Source organism: Styela clava, chromosome 4, assembly GCF_964204865.1.
Source record: "Styela clava chromosome 4, kaStyClav1.hap1.2, whole genome shotgun sequence".
Lineage (NCBI taxonomy): Eukaryota > Metazoa > Chordata > Ascidiacea > Stolidobranchia > Styelidae > Styela > Styela clava.
Window position 1 is genome coordinate 19,186,592 of NC_135253.1, and position 21,036 is coordinate 19,207,627.

The 21,036-nt window shown below is 32.2% G+C and overlaps 1 long non-coding RNA gene across 1 annotated transcript; it reads right to left on the minus strand.

Annotated features, from left to right (window-relative positions):
- Nucleotides 1-15,014: 15,014 nt before the first annotated feature.
- LOC144422002 (uncharacterized) lies at nt 15,015-17,160 on the minus strand. The gene is made up of 3 exons (XR_013475086.1): nt 17,111-17,160; nt 16,429-16,558; nt 15,015-15,219 (listed from the first exon to the last, which is right to left on the minus strand). It is a non-coding gene; the product is annotated as an uncharacterized LOC144422002 (long non-coding RNA).
- Between the last annotated feature and the right edge of the window lie 3,876 nt (nt 17,161-21,036).

Below are 21,036 nucleotides of genomic sequence, written 5' to 3' on the forward strand. Positions count from 1 at the left end.
ATGTGTTAATTACCCTTGTAATTTTGTGTTTCATTTTAGTTTAGTTTTAATGAAAATGCTAAGATGATTCAAATTAGTAAATGTGCAAACCAAATTTCTGACTGTCAAAGGAGAAATACTAATTTAATCCTTTCTGTCTATTGTGCTAACTGGCCGTCGTATTTCTTGTTTACTTTTCTGAATTTATAAAACATCTCAGATCAGAATTGGAGCGACGTTATGCCCTGTTGAATGATGGTTGAAGATTGAAATGATATCATACACACTAAAAAAAAACCTTAAATTTTGTCAGCACATTGTGGAGGGCAGCAAAACTACGCTATAGAGTAGGCGTTGTTATACATGTTTTTCCCGACTCGTATTAAATCAAAAGCTGACATTATGAGTGACCGACTGTGATGATGGAGAGTGAACGATGGATGTTTTCTCGACCATTGACTCTAGAAAATTTCTTCTTATTCTATTTTACACTTGCAACATTTTGGGAGCTCATTTTAGGGTAATTTTGCGATTAACCGCCTCCCTCATACTAGTTTATATGTTTCAAACAATCATTTTGATTTAAAATATTCAACCCTGTTATTTGAAAGTGGGCCTACCGGTAAATTATTTTAGCCTTGTCTACCACAGCTATTTTTGTACTAATTTATGATTGATGCAATTAAAATATATGAGAACACAGTATAATCATTGGGTTTCATTATCTTTACACCATTTACATTTGCACCCAGGACAATTGCATTTGCATACTTTTGTAGCGACGGAGATTTGCATCCGCAGCTTTTAACACCCACATACAGCCTGTATGTCTGCATCCATGAAAATTTAAACCAATAAATATTTAGACCCATGTACATTTGCACCAACGTTGCATGTACATTTGCACCGAACATTTACACTCATTGATACCAGTCTTTATTAAAGAATTTATATATCTATTTGTGCCGAAACAGGGACCTCCTAATGCTATACTTAGTAATGAAAACGAACTCACCGCAAATCCGAACGTACATGAGTGCAAATGTCTGGGGGTGCAAATATACGCGCGTGCAAATTTCCGTGGGTGCAAATGTTCGTGTGTGTAAACTGCAAATGTAGGTTACATGGATGCAAACGTTCATGGGTGCAAATGCCCCATATTGTTTCTTACTCACAATCGGCTACTCAATTGCTAGTTGCGAACGATCTTTCCCAGAGTTAAAACAGATAGAAAATATTCGTTTTCGATGTCGAATTAGCATCTGTCAAGTTTATCTTTGATTAGCATCGAAAAGAAATTCCTGAAGAGCGAGGTGAAGAAGGCTGTCGTTCAGACATTTGTTACCAGAAAATTAGCGATTGGACATAGAAATAAGTGACTTGCTTTTTGTTAATGAATGAGTTTGAACTTATACACGTGAGTTTGTTGTCTAGTTTGAATACTTATTCAATAAAACAAAACGTTCCTATCTTACTTGACTTTTAATTCATTTAATATTTTTGAAGTTAGGTATAAGGGGCATCATTATCAAAAACTCGCCCCGGGCAGCAGAAAAGTTTGGCTCGCCCCTGCTGAAGAGCCCGCGACAGGTAAAACGTGCTACCCCATGCACTAAAGATGAAATGTAGTAAACTGCGCGTGCTATGTATCTTTCTATTCATTCGAATCCGATGAAATATCAGCTCATCAATGTGAAGACCATGGTCAATTAGTCTTCCATTCTATTATAAATGCATTCATTGCGGTTCGTATATGGAAATTTCTGTGGTGCCCCATTATCCTTGGTTCCTTAGGCACGTGCTTATTTCGCCTAATGGACAATCCAGCTCATCACAAGTAACAATGTGTTGTTTTGCTTGTTTTATTTTTAAAATTTAATGTGGGATCCGTGAATAATAATCAACCTCTTCAACGGTTCCGTAACACCAAAAGTTTGAGAACCCCTGTTCTATATGACAAAATTCCTCATACGAAACTATCAGCCCCGAAAAAGAAAGCATGTTTATTATTAAAGGATTTGGCATAAAAAATACAAAAAAACTGCTGATTTAAAATTAGCAGTCAGCAAATTTAAAGTCAAATAAAAAAGGCTTACACAAAGATAAGCCTACGAATTGAGCATGTTAAAATCGATTTTTCTAATAATAGAACTAAAATGAGTAATGCCAAAATACAAACCATGTCAACGCTGCTTCCGCACGAGCGGAGAAAAATTTTATTAGCGGAAATTATTCAGATATATCAACTATACACATATACGAGATTCTGAGTTGTTGGGGATAAATGCATTTAGGTGTAACTGATTGTCGAAAATAATTTACATCATAAAACTCGGTATAAGCATATAATTTCCCAATCTTCAAATCCCAGCAGCAATTCCTCTCGATTAAAAAGAGGGAGCTTTTATTACTGAAAATTATTGTAGTATATATGTCGCGCATTATACAATTTGAGTTGTTGGGAACAAAACTTTGCATTAACGTGCGATCCGTTACTGAAAATGTTCTATTTATTTGAAATCGACATAGCCAAAAGTTGTAAAGTTTCACTATTTTCAAACTATAACAACATATTTATCGGTTTAGGAAGGGCGAGATTTTATTTATTGATATATATTTTAATATATGTAATCTTTATCACACAATTTGAACTGTAGGGAACCAAGTCTTGCATCTATGTGTTATCCATTATTGAATAAGTCATATATCCATAGTCATATTAATTAAAAAATAACTCAATAATTATACGACATAATTAATCCAAAATCAATAGGAATCTGGTCCGAGATGAGATAAATGCGCATGCAAAATTTGGAGCAGATTCAACCTCTCTTTTGTGAGATATTGCGTAACATACGAAAGTGTCTAACAGACAGACAAATACCTGTCAACATACTTACCGATCAAGATAGATAAGTAATAACTAATTTTGTTTGCCCACGTTACATCAAGTTGCGTAAAGGGACGAAAGCCTATGGGCAGAGGGTATATTCGCTTGGCTAACTCAGACAGTCCAGAACTCGTAACTGAACTGAAATAAGGAAAATCGGAACTAAATTAGGACCTAACCCTAACCTTGTACACAAACTACGATGTTATCAAATTTACATAGATGGCAAACATGAAATTTCACAATTTTCAAACTACAACAACATGTCTTTCCGATCAAGAGGGAATAAATTTTGTTATTGAAAAGTACAATAGTAAATATGTGGTACATCATACAATTAGGGTTGTTCGGAACCCAAATTTGCATTATTATGCAATCCGTTACTGGGAAATCCCAACTTGGTCAAAATCGACATAGGCAAAAGAACGCGAAATTATGCAATTCTTAAACCACAACAGCTTGTCTATTCAATTAGGAGGGACGAAATTTTATTCATTATTTAAAATTATTTCAGTTTAAACAATCTACATCCCACAATTTGAGTTAAGAAAAAATGTTTGCATTCATGTGTAATCCGTTACCGAAAATTCCCATTTGGTCAAAATCAAAATATGCGAAAAACATGAAATTTCAATGATTTCACATTTTCTTTGCATGAATCTGATCAACCTATGCTACTTGGTTGATGCCAAATTCGGGTCCCAGAATAGATAACTTGTAAATTCGAAAATTTCAAAATTTTCCCCAAATCAATAATCTAAAATTTGTAACAATTCTAAATTTATATGATAAAAACTCATTCGATTCATCAATTTGATTTATTCTATCTCCTGTGCAAACTGATCGTGTTATCTCTGGTTCACAGTTTCTAAATTTATAAAACACTTAGTGCACCAAAAAGTGTTGAAATTGGTGTGGCAATGCTAGTTTGAAGATACTCCCGCAGGCACTAAATATTACACGCTGTAAATTGCGCGTGCAATGTATCTCTCTACCCCAGTGGTTCTCAACCTTTTTCTGACCGCGTTCCACTTTACACTGATTTTTACTCTGTCCGCGTACCACCGAAAAAGAAAAAAAAATGGCGTGGGGAACAATGACACAAGAAACGTTCTATGGGAGCATTTTATAATGCGGCACTACATCTTCTGTGACCTAATTCGCAAGACGGACAAAAACAAGTCCATCTCGATTCGTTCGTGGACAATAGCTAAAGACTGGGCTGGTCAATAGAACGTTTCTCCGACCTTTGACCCCAGACAAATTCTTCCTATATTTTACTATTGCAAAAAATTTTATACTTATTTTTAGAATGTTTTGATGTGTTGGCGCTTATGAGCTTATTTACGTGTTTGAAACCCTCACTTTCATTAAAAATAATCAATCATGTGACGCTTACGGGCACTAATAGCTTAGTTTAGACTAGTCTATTGCAGCATTTGTGAGACATTTTGATTACAGCAACTAAAATATTCAAGATATTTAATTCACAACTATTTTTTCGAAACACCACTGAAAACTGACAAAAAACCCGCTAAACTACAAAAACGAGGCAATGTTTACTTTACAACCATACTTGAATATCTGTCTGAGGGACAGAAGTGTTTGAGCGACTGCAGAAATTGCAATTGTTACATCATTGTTGACCCTTTGTTGATTGATTATGGTTATGGAAATAAACAAGGAAATTGATGCCCGGGAAAAGATGCATAAAGGCCGTACAGCGAATACATACAGCATGGAAGATAAAGCGTTGTCGACTTATTTTAGAAAGTTTAATTGTTGCAATAATTCAAAACTGCTCGCGTACCACCTGAACATTTTCCGCTGCTCTACGCCAATACTGAGCAAATCAATTGGGTCGTCAACAGAAATTTCTGTGGTTACCCCCTTTCTTTGATACACCGAGCGCGTCCTATTTTGCTTAGTGCTCAATCCAGCACTCTTCAATATAGCTGACTAATACGGACAGTTCAACTTGGGAAGGAAAACGTAATTTAACGATAACCCGAAGTGATCTGTCATCTCAATATAACTCAATCCAGCACTCTTCAATATAGCTGACTAATACGGACAGTTCAACTTGGGAAGGAAAACGTAATTTAACGATAACCCGAAGTGATCTGTCATCTCAATATAGATACTGTCAAATTCGAAAATAGCAAACAAAATCATTTTTTTAATAAAAAAATAGTTATTTATTTTCACACACAAAAAAAATAGACAACATTGCATATTTCAACAATCAAAACTAATTTGTATAGAAAATAGTTTTCCTACAAATTTGTCTTAATATTCTACCGAGCTTCCAAGTGGACCCAGGAGGTGTCGGTTGACCCACTCGTTAGGACTTGTAGATGGGGTCCTATCGCGATCCAGAAAACTCTGAAACGCCCTATGCCCATTCTTTAGTGTCAAATGAATACAACTATTTTAGAGAATTTGGCAAGCAGGAATCTGGCAGTAAGAGCAGTCTGGATAATCGAAAAGTTTGATTGCCACCAAAAAGAGACTGGTCAAACAAGCCCTACAAATTTTGTTATATTTGAATTTGTACACGAAAAGACTATTTTCATGAATATAACAATTCGGATAGGAGATCGCAACAACATTTAATAATCAGTATTAAAATTAGAACTATGAAAATACATTTTGATGAGATATTTTAGAAAATTAGATAACAAATAAAAATCAAGACGAATTTTGGTCATGTAAGTAAGTACAAAGTGCAACGTGAAGCAAAATTTCTATAATGACATCACTAGTCACTATCCAAGGTGATTTTTCATTCATCATGAATAGGAAGGATGAGATCGTCCAGTGGGGACAGCATATTATTGAAAATGGTTTCATTTTGAAAGCCAAACGAATGTTTCCATATTAGGCAATTTGGAATTTAGGACCGCAGCACTAGTGCTACCAACACAGAGAGTCAAAAAGGTTTTCAACCAACAAATAGTGGTTTGTCGAACATACCCTAAAAATTTCGGTTTATTTGAATTTGCATACGAAAAGAGACTACTGTGGGAAATATAACACATCGGAAAGGGTGATGTAACATCAATTCACAATCAGAAATATAAACTATGTACATATACTTGGAGAGGGTTCGCCAGAATAATGGTAATTGAATTGAAATCAAGACGAATTTTGGTCATGTAAGTACAAAACGCAACGTGGAGCAAAATTTCTATATTGACATTACTAGTCACCGTCCAAGGTGAGATAGCCAGATGGAGACAGCATATTATAAATAATGGTCTATTTTGAAAGCCAAACGAATGTTTCTATATTACGGTAGTCAATTTGGAATTTAGGACCGTAGAACTAGTGCTACCAACATGGAGAGTCAAAAAGTTTAACAACCAACAAATAGTGGTTTGTCAAACACACCCTACAAATTTAGGTATATTGAAATTTGCATACGAAAAGAGACTACTCTGGGAGGTATAACACATCGGAAAGGGTGATTCAACATCACTTCACAATCGGAAATATAAACTTTGTACATATACTTGGAGAGGATTCGCCAAAATAATGGTAATTGAATTGAAATCAAGACGAATTTTGGTCATGTAAGTACAAACGCAACGTGGAGCAAAATTTCTATAATGCAACACTAGTCACTGTCCGTGGTGATTTATCATTCATCATGAATGTGACGAATGAGATTGCTAAATGTAGAAAGCATATTATAGAAAATTGTATCATTTTGAATGCCAAACAAATGTTCCTATTTTAGGAAATTTGAAATTTAGGACCGCAGCATTAGGGCAACCAACATGGAGAGTCAAAAAGATTAACAACCAACAAATAGTGGTTTATCAAACACACCCTACAAAATTAGTATGTTTGAATTTGTACACGCAAAAAGACTACTCTGGGAGATAAAACACATTGATAAGGGATATTTGAAATCATTTCACAATCAGCAATAAAAATATAAACTCTGTGCATATATTTGGATAGGATTCGTCTGAAAATTAGTAATTAAATTAGAATCAAGACAAATTTTGGTCATGTAAGTACAGAGTACAATATGCGAAATTTCTATAATGACATTACTAGTCACTATCGAAGGTCATTTATCATGAATATGACAAATGAGATGGCCGAATGGAGACAGCCTATTACAGCAAAGGGTTTCATTTTGAAAGCCAAACGAATGTTTCTATATAAGGCAATTTGGAATTTAGGACCGCAGCACTAGTGCTACCAACATGGAGAATCAAAAAGTTTAACAACCAACAAATAGTGGTTTGTCAAACACACCCTAAAAATTTCGGTATATTGGAATTTGCATACGAAAAGAGACTACTCTGGGAGGTATAACACATCGGAAAGAGTGATTTAACATCAATTCACAATCAGAAATATAAACTTTGTACATATACTTGGAGAGGATTCGCCAGAATAATGATAATTGAATTAAAATCAAGACGAATTTTGGTCATGTAAGTACAAAACGCAACGTGGAGCAAAATTTCTATATTGACATTACTAGTCACCGTCCAAGGTGAGATAGCCAGATGGAGACAGCATATTATAGATAATGGTCTATTTTGAAAGCCAAACGAATGTTTCTATATTACGGTAGTCAATTTGGAATTTAGGACCGTAGAACTAGTGCTACCAACATGGAGAGTCAAAAAGTTTACCAACCAACTAATAGTGGTTTGCCAAACACACCCTACAAATTTAGGTATATTAAAATTTGCATACGAAAAGAGACTACTCTGGGAGGTATAACACATCGGAAAGGGTGATTTAACATCACTTCACAATCGGAAATATAAACTTTGTACATATACTTGGAGAGGATTCGCCAGAATAGGAGTAATTGGATTAAAATCAAGACGAATTTTGGTCATGTAAGTACAAAACGCAACGTGGAGCAAAATTTCTATAATGACATTACATAGTCACCGTTCAACGTGATTTATCATTCATCGAGAATACGATGGAAATAGCATAATATAGAAAATTGTTTTATTTTGAGTGCCAAACGAATTTTTCTATTTTAGGAAATATGAAATTTAGGACCGCAGCATTAGGGCTACCAACATGGAGAGTCAAAATGTTTAACAACCAACAAATAGTGGTTTGTCACACACACCCTACAAAATTGGTATATTTGAATTTGTACACGCAAAAAAACTACTCTAGGGGATATAACACATTGGTAAGGGAGATTTGACATCATTCCACAATCAGTATTAAAAATATAAACTCTGTGCATATATTTGAGAAGGATTCGTCTGAAAAATGGCAATTAAATTAGAATCAAGACGAATTTTGTTCATGTAAGTATAAGAAGCAATGTGAAACAAAATATCTATGTAATGACATTACTAGTCACTATCCAAGATGATCTATCATTCATCATGAATATGAGGAATAAGATAGCCAAATGGAACAGCATATTATAGAAAATTGTATCATTTTTAAAGCCAAACGAATGTTTCTATTTTAGGTGATTTGGTATTTAGGACCGCAGCCTTAGGGCTACCAACATGGAGAGTCAAAAAGTTTAACACCCAACAAATAGTGGTTTGTCAAACACACCCTACAAAATTGGTATATTTGAATTTGCATACGAAAAGAGACTACTCTGGGAGATATAACACATTGGTAAGGGAGATTAGACATCATTTCACAATCAGTATTAAAAATATAAACTCTGTGCATATATTTGAGAAGGATTCGTCTGCAAAATGGCAATTAAATTAGAATCAAGACGACTTTTGTTCATGTAAGTATAAGAAGCAATGTGAAGCAAAATATCTATGTAATGACATTACTAGTCACTATCCAAGATGATCTATTTTCATCTTGAATATGAGGAATAAGATAGCCTAACAGCATATTATAGAAAATTGTATCATTTTTAAAGCCAAACGAATGTTTCTATTTCAGGTGATTTGGTATTTACGACCGCAGCACTAGTGCTACTAACATGGAGAGTAAAAAGTTTAACACCCAACAAATAGTAGTTTGTCAAACACACCCTACAAATTTAGGTATATTGGAATTTGCATACGAAAAGAGACTACTCTGGGAGATATAACAAATCGTTAAGGGTGATTCAATATCATTTTACAATCAGAAATATTAACTTTGTGCATATATTTGGATAGGATTCGGCTGAAAAATAGTAATCAAATTATATTCAAGACGAATTTTGGTCATGTTAAGTACAAAGCGCAAAGTGAAGCAAAATTTCTATAAGGACATTACTAGTCACCGTCCAAGGTCATTTATCATTCATCATGAATTTGACGAATAAGATAGCCAAATGGAGACAGCATAATAAAGAAAATTGTATCATTTTGAAAGCCAAACGAATGTTTCTATTTTAAGTAATTTGAAATTTAGGACCGCAGCATTAGGGCAACCAACATGGAGAGTCAAAAAGATTAACAACCAACAAATAGTGGTTTGTCAAACACACCCTACAAAATTGGTATATTTGAATTTGTACATGCAAAAAGACTACTCTGGTAGATATAAAACATTGGTAAGGGAGATTTGACATCATTGCACAATCAGTAATAAAAATAAAATCTTTGTGCATATATTTGGATAGGATTCGTCTGTAGAATGGTAATTAAATCAGAATCAAGACAAATTTTGGTCACGCAAGTACAAAGGGCAATGTGAAGAAAATTTCTATGATGATATTACTAGTCACTATCCAAGGTAATTTATCATCCATCATGAATATGACAAATGAGATCGCCAAACGGAGACAGCATATTATAGATAATGGATTTGTTTTGAAAGCCAAACGAATGTTTCTTTATTAGGTTCTTTGGAATTTAGAACCACAGCATTAGAGCTACCAACACGGAGAGTCAAAAAGATTAACAACCAACAAATACTGGTTTGACAAACACACCCTACAAATTCAGGTATATTTGAATTTGCATACGGAAAGAGGCTACTCTGGGAGATATAACAAATCGGTAAGGGTGATTAAACATCATTTCACAATCAGAAATATAAACTCTGTGCATATATTTGGAGAGGATTCGATAGAAAAATGGTAATTGAAATATAATCCAGACAAATTGTGGTCATGTAAGTACAAAGGGCAACCTGGAGCAAAATTCCCATAAAGACATCACTAGTCACTGTCCGAGGTGATTTATCATTCATCCTGAATATGACGAATGAGATAGCCAAATGTAGACAGCAAAATATAGAGAATTGCATTTTAAGTGCGAAACGAATATTTCTATATTAGGGAATTTGAAATTTAGGACCACAGCATTAGGGCTACCAACATGGAGAATCAAAAAGATTAACAACCAACAAATAGTGGTTTGTCAAACACACCCTACAAATTTAGGTATATTGGAATTTGTAAAAACAAAGCTAATGTGGAAGGTACGCCGAGGGGGGAATTTACATTATTTTCATGATCAGTATTAACATATATACTCTGTGCATATATTTGGAGAGAATTCGTCGTCGACAAAATGGTAATTTAATTACAATCAAGAAGAATTTTAAGTATAAAAAAAAATAGTATAAAAAAAAGTTTAAAAAAGCGATGTGAAGCAAAATTCTATGTAATGACATTACTAGTCACCGTTCAAGTTGAATTAATATTCATCATGAATATGACAAAGGAGATTGCCAAATGGAGACAGCATAATATAGAGAATTATATCATTTTAAGTGCGAAACGAATGTTTCTATATTAGGGAATTTGAAATTTAGGACCACAGCATTAGGGCTACCAACATGGAGAATCAAAAAGATTAACAACCAACAAATAGTGGTTTGTCAAACACACCCTACAAATTTAGGTATATTGGAATTTGCATACGAAAAGAGACTACTCTGGGAGATATAACAAATCGTTATGAGTGATTCAACATCATTTTCCCATCTGAAATATAAACTCTGTGCATATAATTGGATAGGATTCGGCTGAAAAAAAGTAATTAAATTATATTTAAGACGAATTTTGATCATGTAAGTACAAATCGCAACGTGAAGCAAAATTTCTATAAGGACATCAGTAGTCAACGTCTAAGGTGATTTATCATTCATCGCAAATATGACGAATGAGGATTCCAAATGTAGAGAGCATATTATGGAAAATTGTATCAATTTGAGTGCCGAACGAATGTTCATATTTTAGATAATTTGGAATTTAGGACCGCAGCATTAGGGCAACCAACATGGAGAGTCAAAAAGATTAACAACAACAAACAGTGGTTCGTCAAACACACCCTACAAAATTGGTATACTTGAATTTGTACACGCAAAAAAACTACTCTAGGGGATATAACACATTGGTAGGGGAGATTCGACATCATTTCAAAATAAGTAATAAAAATATAAACTCTGTGCATATATTTGGATAGGATTCGTCTGTGGAATGGTAACTAAATCAGAATCAAAACAAATTTTGGTCATGCAAGTACAAAGGGCAATGTGGAGCAAAATTTCTATAATGATATTACTAGTCAGTATCCAAGGTGATTTATCAGTCATCATGAATATAACGAATGAGATAGCCAAACGAAGACAGCATATTATGGATAATGGTTTCATTTTGAAAGCCAAACAAATGTTTCTATATTAGGTAATTTGGAATTTAGGAGCACAGCATTAGGTATATATAACACATCGGTAAGGGTGATTTAACAACCTTTCACAATCAGAAATAAAAATATTAACTACGTGCATATATTTGGTAGGATTCTTTAGAATAATGGTTATTAAATTAGAATCAAGACGAATTTTGGTCTTGTACGTAGTGCAATGTGGAGCGAACAAGATAGCCAAACGGAGACAGCATATTATAGAAAATGGTTTCATTTTGAAAACCAAACAAATGTTTCTATATTAGGCCATTTGGAATGTGGGACCGCAGCATTAGGGCTACAGCATTAGGAGAGTCAAAAAGATTAACAACCAACAAATACTGGTTTGTCAACCACATATTACAAATTTAGGTATATTGGAATTTGGATATGGAAAGAGACTACTCTGGGAGATATATCACATCGGTAAAGGTTTTAACTTCATTTCACGATCAGAAATATAAACTCTGTGAATATATTTGGATAGAATTCAATAGAAAAATGGTAATTGAATTATAATCAAGACAAGTTGTGGTCATGTAGGTACAAAGCGCAGCGTGAAGCAAAATTTCTATAGTGACATCCCTAGTCACTGTCCTCCTAGGTGATTTATCATTCATCATAAATATGACAAATGAGATAGCCAAATGTAGACAGCATATTATAGAAATTGTATCATTTTTGAGTGCCAAACGAATGTTTCTATTTTAGGGAATCTGGAATTTAGGACCACAGCATTAGGGCTACCAACATGGAGAGTCAAAAAGATTAACAACCAACAAATAGTGGTTTGTCAAACACACCCTACAAAATTGGTATATTTGAATTTGTATACGCAAAAAAAAACTACTCTGAAGATATAACACATTGGTAAGGGAGATTTGACATCATTTCACAATCAGTAATAAAAATATAAACTCTGTACATATATTTGAAGAAAAGGATTCGTCTGAAAAATGGCAATTAAATTAGAATCAAGACGAATTTTGTAAGTATAAGAAGCAAGGTGAAGCAAAATATCTATATAATGACATTACTAGTCACTATCCAAGATGATCTATCATTCATCAGGAATATGAGGAATAAGATAGCCAAATGGAGACAGCATAATATAGAAAATTGTATCATTTTGAAAGCCAAACGAATGTTTCTATTTTAGGTAATTTGGTATTTAGGACCGCAGCACTAGTGCTCCTAACATGGAGAGAAAAAGTTTAACACCCAACAAATAGTGGTTTGTCAAACAAACCCTACAAATTTAGGTATATTGGAATTTGCATACGAAAAGAGACTACTCTGGGAGATATAACAAATATCATTATCATTAACAATATCATTTTACAATCAGAAATATAAACTTTGTGCATATATTTGGGTAGGATTCGGCTGAAAAATAGTAATCAAATTATATTCAAGACGAATTTTGGTCATGTTAAGTACAAAGCGCAACGTGAAGCAAAATTTCTAGTCACTAGTCACCGTCCAAGGTCAATTATCATTCATCATGAATATGACGAATAAGATAGCCAAGTGAAAATTGTATCATTTTGAAAGCCAAACGAATGTTTCCATATTGGGTAATTTGAAATTTAGGACCGCAGCACTAGTGCTACCAACATCGAGAGTCAAAAAGATTAACAACCAACAAATAGGGGTTTGTAAAACACACCCTACAAATTTAGGTATATTGGAATTTGCCGACGAGATTAACTACTGAGGGAGATATAACACATTGGTAAGGAAAAATGCAGCATAATTATATTATTCTTGATGCAATACAGGATAAAACAAAAACTATGTGTATATATTCTGGTAAGATTCGTCAAAGACTAGTTATCAAACAATCAAAATCCAATTCTTTAATGACATTACTAGTCACTGTCCGAGGGGATTCGACATGAATATGGCAAATGGCATAGCCAAATGTGGACAGCATATTATAAAAAAATATTTTTTGTTTCAGTGCCCGACGAATGTTTCATTTTTAGGTGTTTTCGAATATGGGACTGTAGCTGTAATGCTACCATCATGGAGAGCCAAAAGGCCTTTTATGGCTTTTTAAACACACCCTACAAACTTTGGTATATTCGAATTTGTACACAAAAAAAGATTAATCAGGGAGATAACAAATCGGTAAAGGGAAATTTAACTTCATTTCACAATCAGTAATTAGAATAAAAAACTATGTTCATTTAGATTATAAAAATAGTTATCAAATAAAAATGGGAATGAACTTCATGGAATGGTCATGGAAAATGCACTTTTGTTTTTTTATTATATATATATATATATATACATATCTATAAATATATAGACAATAAATATATATATATCTTATTTATAGGTATTATGGGATATTTGGTAGCAGAACGAGTGTTTGGAAATGATTACCGCCACCAAACAGAGGCTTGTCAAACAATGAGGCTCGTAGGGTTTACTATACTTAATTAGTAAAACGCTTTGTTTGTTATACTATTTCTGATTGCAGAAAGAAAGCACCGTCATTCAACTGTAATTTATTTTAAAAGTTGCAGAAATAAAAAAAAATTACTTCAAATATAGCGGATTCTGCCAATGGTTTCATGTTAACCCCTTCACGGGTTTTATTTTAGTATAGGCCAAACAAATATCGCCTGATAATGATATCGATGCTGTGTTCTCCCTCCCAGGGCCCAACCCCTTCCCAGAACCCCCTTCCCCCCTCCCAACCCCTGTGTATGTGAGTGTATTGTATTTGTTTTTTATTTTGTTTTTTGGAGGAGAGTCATCGACAGAAGATACAAACCATGCCGGCCTGGTTTGTCTCCTGAAGATGATTTCCAAACAAAAACCGGCAGTGTTGATGAAGTATTAGAGTATATTTGTGTTTTGGTAGCATCGACAATCATAACAGACTTTATTTGGTTTGTACTAGATACAGGTCAAATCACACATCAGTTGTTTATCGACAGAATCCGTAATTTAGCAAACAAATTGTTCCAAAAAATTTTTTTTATGTTTTATATTTGTAATGCCAATTTGACATTAATTAGGACAGTAAGTGTATAATTAAGCTATATGACAAATATGTTGAATGACGCCGTCTCCCTCATGCCAGATTATGATAATCTAACGGAAATAGATGTTAAATTTAAACTTGAATGGAGGGATGGGAGAAAATTAAAATACAATATAATATAAACAATACTTTTATGAACATAATTTGTTGATATGAAAACAAATAATTATCAGATATGCGTCTTATTCATTCATTCTCATTCATTAAAAATAACATAGAGAATTACATAATAAATTGTCATGCCAGATTATTTTAATATTACAGAGATATTTGTTTACAAATTGAATGTAGGGATGCAAAATATCAAATTACATAGAAATTGTTACTAAGTCATGCCAGATTATCTTAATATTACAGAGATATATGTTTATAAATGAAATGGAGGGATGCAAACAAAAAAAAATATATTATAGACATATCTACTACAAAGTTTGGTAGACATATATAAAAACAAATAACAGTGATCATTTATGCGGTTTCATATAAAAATTACGAATCAATGAATTGTTAAATAGTCGTGATTTGTAGAAGCGTTTGAATACAATTCATGTTACATTCAGTCTTTTATATTGAAGCCTTGGATCGCACACGTGCGGCTGCAATGCGTTTGTCTGTGAGCACATCTTAGTTATCTTCAGTTACATGCTCATATTTGATTAACTGGTGTGACCAAGTTTAATGATTGAGAAAATCTGTAAGTATAAAAAATTAGTCATGAAGCCGGTGGTATGTTATTATCTTTGGATTTCATATTATAGAATAATATAGATGAACGATAAACAAATAATTTATGCCATTAGCGCTAAACCAGCGACGTTTCTGTCCACCCGAATTCAGCAAGATACTAATCTGCTTAGCAGTAGGGTTACCATATTTTTTTGACTTCAAAGCGGAACGCCTCCAAAGACACGACCCTTTGGCTGTGATCCTGTAACTTTACTGTTGCCGATTTTACTACGTTGGCCTACATTTAAAGCCATCCCGGCTGTCTTCATTGACCATGTTGTCATCGAGAGTTCATGCGCATATTCTCTGTCTAAATATCGGGTTCCTTTCGAAAAATAGAAAGGAATAGACGCTAACGATACAAGTTATCCAAATTTAAATTTTCTTATGTACAGCAAATGGAATAACGAATAATGAAATAGTCTGCCGTTTTCAAGCATTTAAAATTTACTTATTTGCCCAAGCATGCTTTTTTGTAGATAACACCTTCAAAAAGACGTTGTTCAATGTTACATTCACCTGAACGTCCAAACAGGACCAATTAGAATTGATTTTACATGTTATACGTTCGCTAACAATGTTAGCGGGAAACAAGGAAACAAACAAAATAACGCATTTACCTTCAGTAAGTAGGCTAGCGTTGCGCTACACCGCAACAACAGTAACGAGAATATGTTCGTGTATTATGCTGGATGGCTGAACGCCAAAGCGGGACTTTTGGCTGACTTGTTGGACCGGCGGGACAAGACGCTGAAAAGCGGGACTGTCCCGCCTAAAGCGGGACGTATGGTAAGCCTACTTAGCAGTCTACATCAGGTCCAGTTTACAACATGTAGGGGCGTACTGGAATTATTATCAGGACACAACGCATAATTTTAATTGTTACATTGTTTCAAAATTGTTGCGTTATGACAATGCCACAATTTCCCGATCTAATTGAAAACAGTTTATGGCCGATAGAGATAATTAAATAAATATTTAGCAATAAAAATATATTTCAATAAATCCATTACATGACTTTAACTTCAAATTAAAATATGTTTATAGGCTACATATTAAATCTTGATCATTCAAATATCAAAAATTGTTTGCATGAGATAACTCACTCATAATACCCGACTAACAGTGTTTAAAAATGATATTTCAATTAATATCAAAAGTTTCTAATTACGTACTTGCTTTGCTGGTTGGACTCGATAGGCTTCCAACTCACCAAGTGATGCATATCAGACAGTTGACAATGTCGCATAACTTTTGATGAAACAATAAATTGTCTTGCAAACTTTCAAGCAAAGGTCAGGAAAGCTGAAAATAAATATGCAAGACTTGATGTAGCGTAGGCTAGATGTATCTATTATAATAATTTTCTAATTGAAAGCACAGCAAAGGTAAGTAAATACTTTATTATGATATTAATTAATTTTAGGTAACTCAATTTTACAAAAAATTCAAATTTTTGTTCATTGATAATATTTGTTACCTAACCATGTACGTGTCGAAACTTGCCTGTTCCTACTTTAACCTATTAGTGGCGAGTTTTTTTTACATAAAAAGACAATCAGGTTTCCGAATTCCACTACAATAAAATATTTAACTGAAATTAATTCTTAGGGTATTTTTTTTCACCTTACAGTGAAAAGTTTTTGGCTAATATTTTTCTATGAATATAATGACAACAAAGTGCACTACAAAAAAACGTGTTCCAGCCGTTTCATGGACCATACGAATTATTTAAAAAATTTAATTTGTATATTTGTCCTTGGTTCTTCCTTATGTTCTTCATCTCCATAGTCCTATAACTGAAAAGCTGTAACATAAATAAAACTAAGCCTAATTAAATCTATATAAAAAATTTACTTGGTATATTTGTCTTTAGTTCTTCCTTCTGTTCTTCATTTCTTCTTCTTCATAGTTCTATAACTGGAAAGCTATAACATTAATAAAACTAATCTTAATTAAAACTATATAAAAAATTTACTTGGTATATTTGTCCTTGGTTCTTATTTTCTGTTCATTTCTTCATCTATATAGTCCTATAACTGAGTCCTATACCTATAGTCCTATATATAGTCCTATAACTATAGTCCTATAACTAAAACTAAGCCTAATTGAATCTATATAAAACATTTACTTGGTATATTTGTCCTTGGTCCTTACTTCTGTTCATTTCTTCATCTTCATAGTCCTATAACTGAAAAACTATAACATTAAAAAAACCAAGCTTAATTAAATCTATATAAAAAATTTACTTGGTATATTTGTCCTTGGTTCTTCCTTCTGTTCTTCATTTCTTCATCTTTATAGTCCTATAACTGAAAAGCTAAAACATTATTAAAACTAATCCTAATTAAATCTATATAAAAAATTTACTTGGTATATTTGTCCTTGGTCTTCCTTCTGTTTTTCATCTTGAAAGTCCTATATCTGAAAAGCTAAGATAACATAGTAAAACTAAGCCTCATAAAGTCTATATGAAAAAATTACTTGGTATATTTGTCTTTGGTTCTTCCTTCTGTTCTTCATTTCGTCATATTTATAGTCCTATAACTGAGAAGCTATAACATTAATAAAACTAATCCTAAACAAATCCATATAAAAAATTTACTTGGTATATTTGTCCTTGGTCTTCCTTCTGTTTTTCATCTTGAAAGTCCTATATCTGAAAAGCTAAGATAACATAGTAAAACTAAGCCTCATAAAGTCTATATGAAAAAATTACTTGGTATATTTGTCCTTGGTTCTTCCTTCTGTTTTTCATCTTGAAAGTCCTATATCTGAAAAGCTAAGATAACATAGTAAAACTAAGCCTCATAAAGTCTATATGAAAAAATTACTTGGTATATTTGTCTTTGGTTCTTCCTTCTGTTCTTCATTTCGTCATATTTATAGTCCTATAACTGAGAAGCTATAACATTAATAAAACTAATCCTAATTAAATCTATATAAAAAATTTACTTGGTTTATTTTTCCTTGGTTCTTCGTTTCTTCATCTTCATAGTCCTATAACTGAAAAGCTATAACATTAATAAAACTAATCCTAATTAAATCTATATAAAAAATGTACTTGGTATATTTGTCCTTGATTCTTCCTTCTGTTCTTCATTTCTTCATCTTCATAGTCATATACCTGAAAAGCTTAAACATTAATAAAACTAATCCTAATTAAATATATATAAAAAATTCACTTGGTATATTTGTCCTTGGTCTTCCTTCTGTTTTTCATTTCTTCATCTTCATAGTCATATAACTGAAAAGCTAAATTTTTAATAAAACTAATCCTAATTAAATATATATATATAAATTTACTTGCTATATTTGTCCTTGGTCTTCCTTCTGTTCTTTATCCTCATAGTCCTATACCTGAAAAGCTATAACATTAATAAAACTAATCCTAATTAAATATATATAAAAAATTTACTTGGTATATTTGTCCTTGGTCTTCCTTCTGTTTTTCATTTCTTCATCTTCATAGTCCCATAACTGAAAGGCTATAACCTCAATAAAAATAACCCTAATTAAATATATATAAAAAAATTACTTGGTATATTTGTCCTTGGTTCTTCCTTCTGTTCTTCATTTCGTCATATTTATAGTCCTATAACTGAGAAGCTATAACATTAATGAAACTAATCCTAATTAAATCTATATAAAAAATTTACTTGGTATATTTGTCTTTAGTTCTTCCTTCTGTTCTTCATTTCTTCTTCTTCATAGTTCTATAACTGGAAAGCTATAACATTAATAAAACTAATCTTAATTAAAACTATATAAAAAATTTACTTGGTATATTTGTCCTTGGTTCTTATTTTCTGTTCATTTCTTCATCTTTATAGTCCTATAACTGAAAAGCTAAAACATTAATAAAACTAATCCTAATTAAATCTATATAAAAAATTTACTTGGTATATTTGTCCTTGGTCTTCCTTCTGTTTTTCATCTTGAAAGTCCTATATCTGAAAAGCTAAGATAACATAGTAAAACTAAGCCTCATAAAGTCTATATGAAAAAATTACTTGGTATATTTGTCTTTGGTTCTTCCTTCTGTTCTTCATTTCGTCATATTTATAGTCCTATAACTGAGAAGCTATAACATTAATAAAACTAATCCTAATTAAATCTATATAAAAAATTTACTTGGTTTATTTTTCCTTGGTTCTTCGTTTCTTCATCTTCATAGTCCTATAACTGAAAAGCTATAACATTAATAAAACTAATCCTAATTAAATCTATATAAAAAATGTACTTGGTATATTTGTCCTTGATTCTTCCTTCTGTTCTTCATTTCTTCATCTTCATAGTCATATACCTGAAAAGCTTAAACATTAATAAAACTAATCCTAATTAAATATATATAAAAAATTCACTTGGTATATTTGTCCTTGGTCTTCCTTCTGTTTTTCATTTCTTCATCTTCATAGTCATATAACTGAAAAGCTAAATTTTTAATAAAACTAATCCTAATTAAATATATATATATAAATTTACTTGCTATATTTGTCCTTGGTCTTCCTTCTGTTCTTTATCCTCATAGTCCTATACCTGAAAAGCTATAACATTAATAAAACTAATCCTAATTAAATATATATAAAAAATTTACTTGGTATATTTGTCCTTGGTCTTCCTTCTGTTTTTCATTTCTTCATCTTCATAGTCCCATAACTGAAAGGCTATAACCTCAATAAAAATAACCCTAATTAAATATATATAAAAAAATTACTTGGTATATTTGTCCTTGGTTCTTCCTTCTGTTCTTCATTTCGTCATATTTATAGTCCTATAACTGAGAAGCTATAACATTAATGAAACTAATCCTAATTAAATCTATATAAAAAATTTACTTGGTATATTTGTCTTTAGTTCTTCCTTCTGTTCTTCATTTCTTCTTCTTCATAGTTCTATAACTGGAAAGCTATAACATTAATAAAACTAATCTTAATTAAAACTATATAAAAAATTTACTTGGTATATTTGTCCTTGGTTCTTATTTTCTGTTCATTTCTTCATCTATATAGTCCTATAACTGAGTCCTATAACTATAGTCCTATATATAGTCCTATAACTATAGTCCTATAACTAAAACTAAGCCTAATTGAATCTATATAAAACATTTACTTGGTATATTTGTCCTTGGTCCTTACTTCTGTTCATTTCTTCATCTTCATAGTCCTATAACTGAAAAACTATAACATTAAAAAAACCAAGCTTAATTAAATCTATATAAAAAATTTACTTGGTATATTTGTCCTTGGTTCTTCCTTCTGTTCTTCATTTCTTCATCTTTATAGTCCTATAACTGAAAAGCTAAAACATTATTAAAACTAATCCTAATTAAATCTATATAAAAAATTTACTTGGTATATTTGTCCTTGGTCTTCCTTCTGTTTTTCATCTTGAAAGTCCTATATCTGAAAAGCTAAGATAACATAGTAAAACTAAGCCTCATAAAGTCTATATGAAAAAATTACTTGGTATATTTGTCTTTGGTTCTTCCTTCTGTTCTTCATTTCGTCATATTTATAGTCCTATAACTGAGAAGCTATAACATTAATAAAACTAATCCTAATTAAATCTATATAAAAAATTTACTTGGTTTATTTTTCCTTGGTTCTTCGTTTCTTCATCTTCATAGTCCTATAACTGAAAAGCTATAACATTAATAAAACTAATCCTAATTAAATCTATATAAAAAATTTACTTGGTATATTTGTCCTTGATTCTTCCTTCTGTTCTTCATTTCTTCATCTTCATAGTCATATACCTGAAAAGCTTAAACATTAATAAAA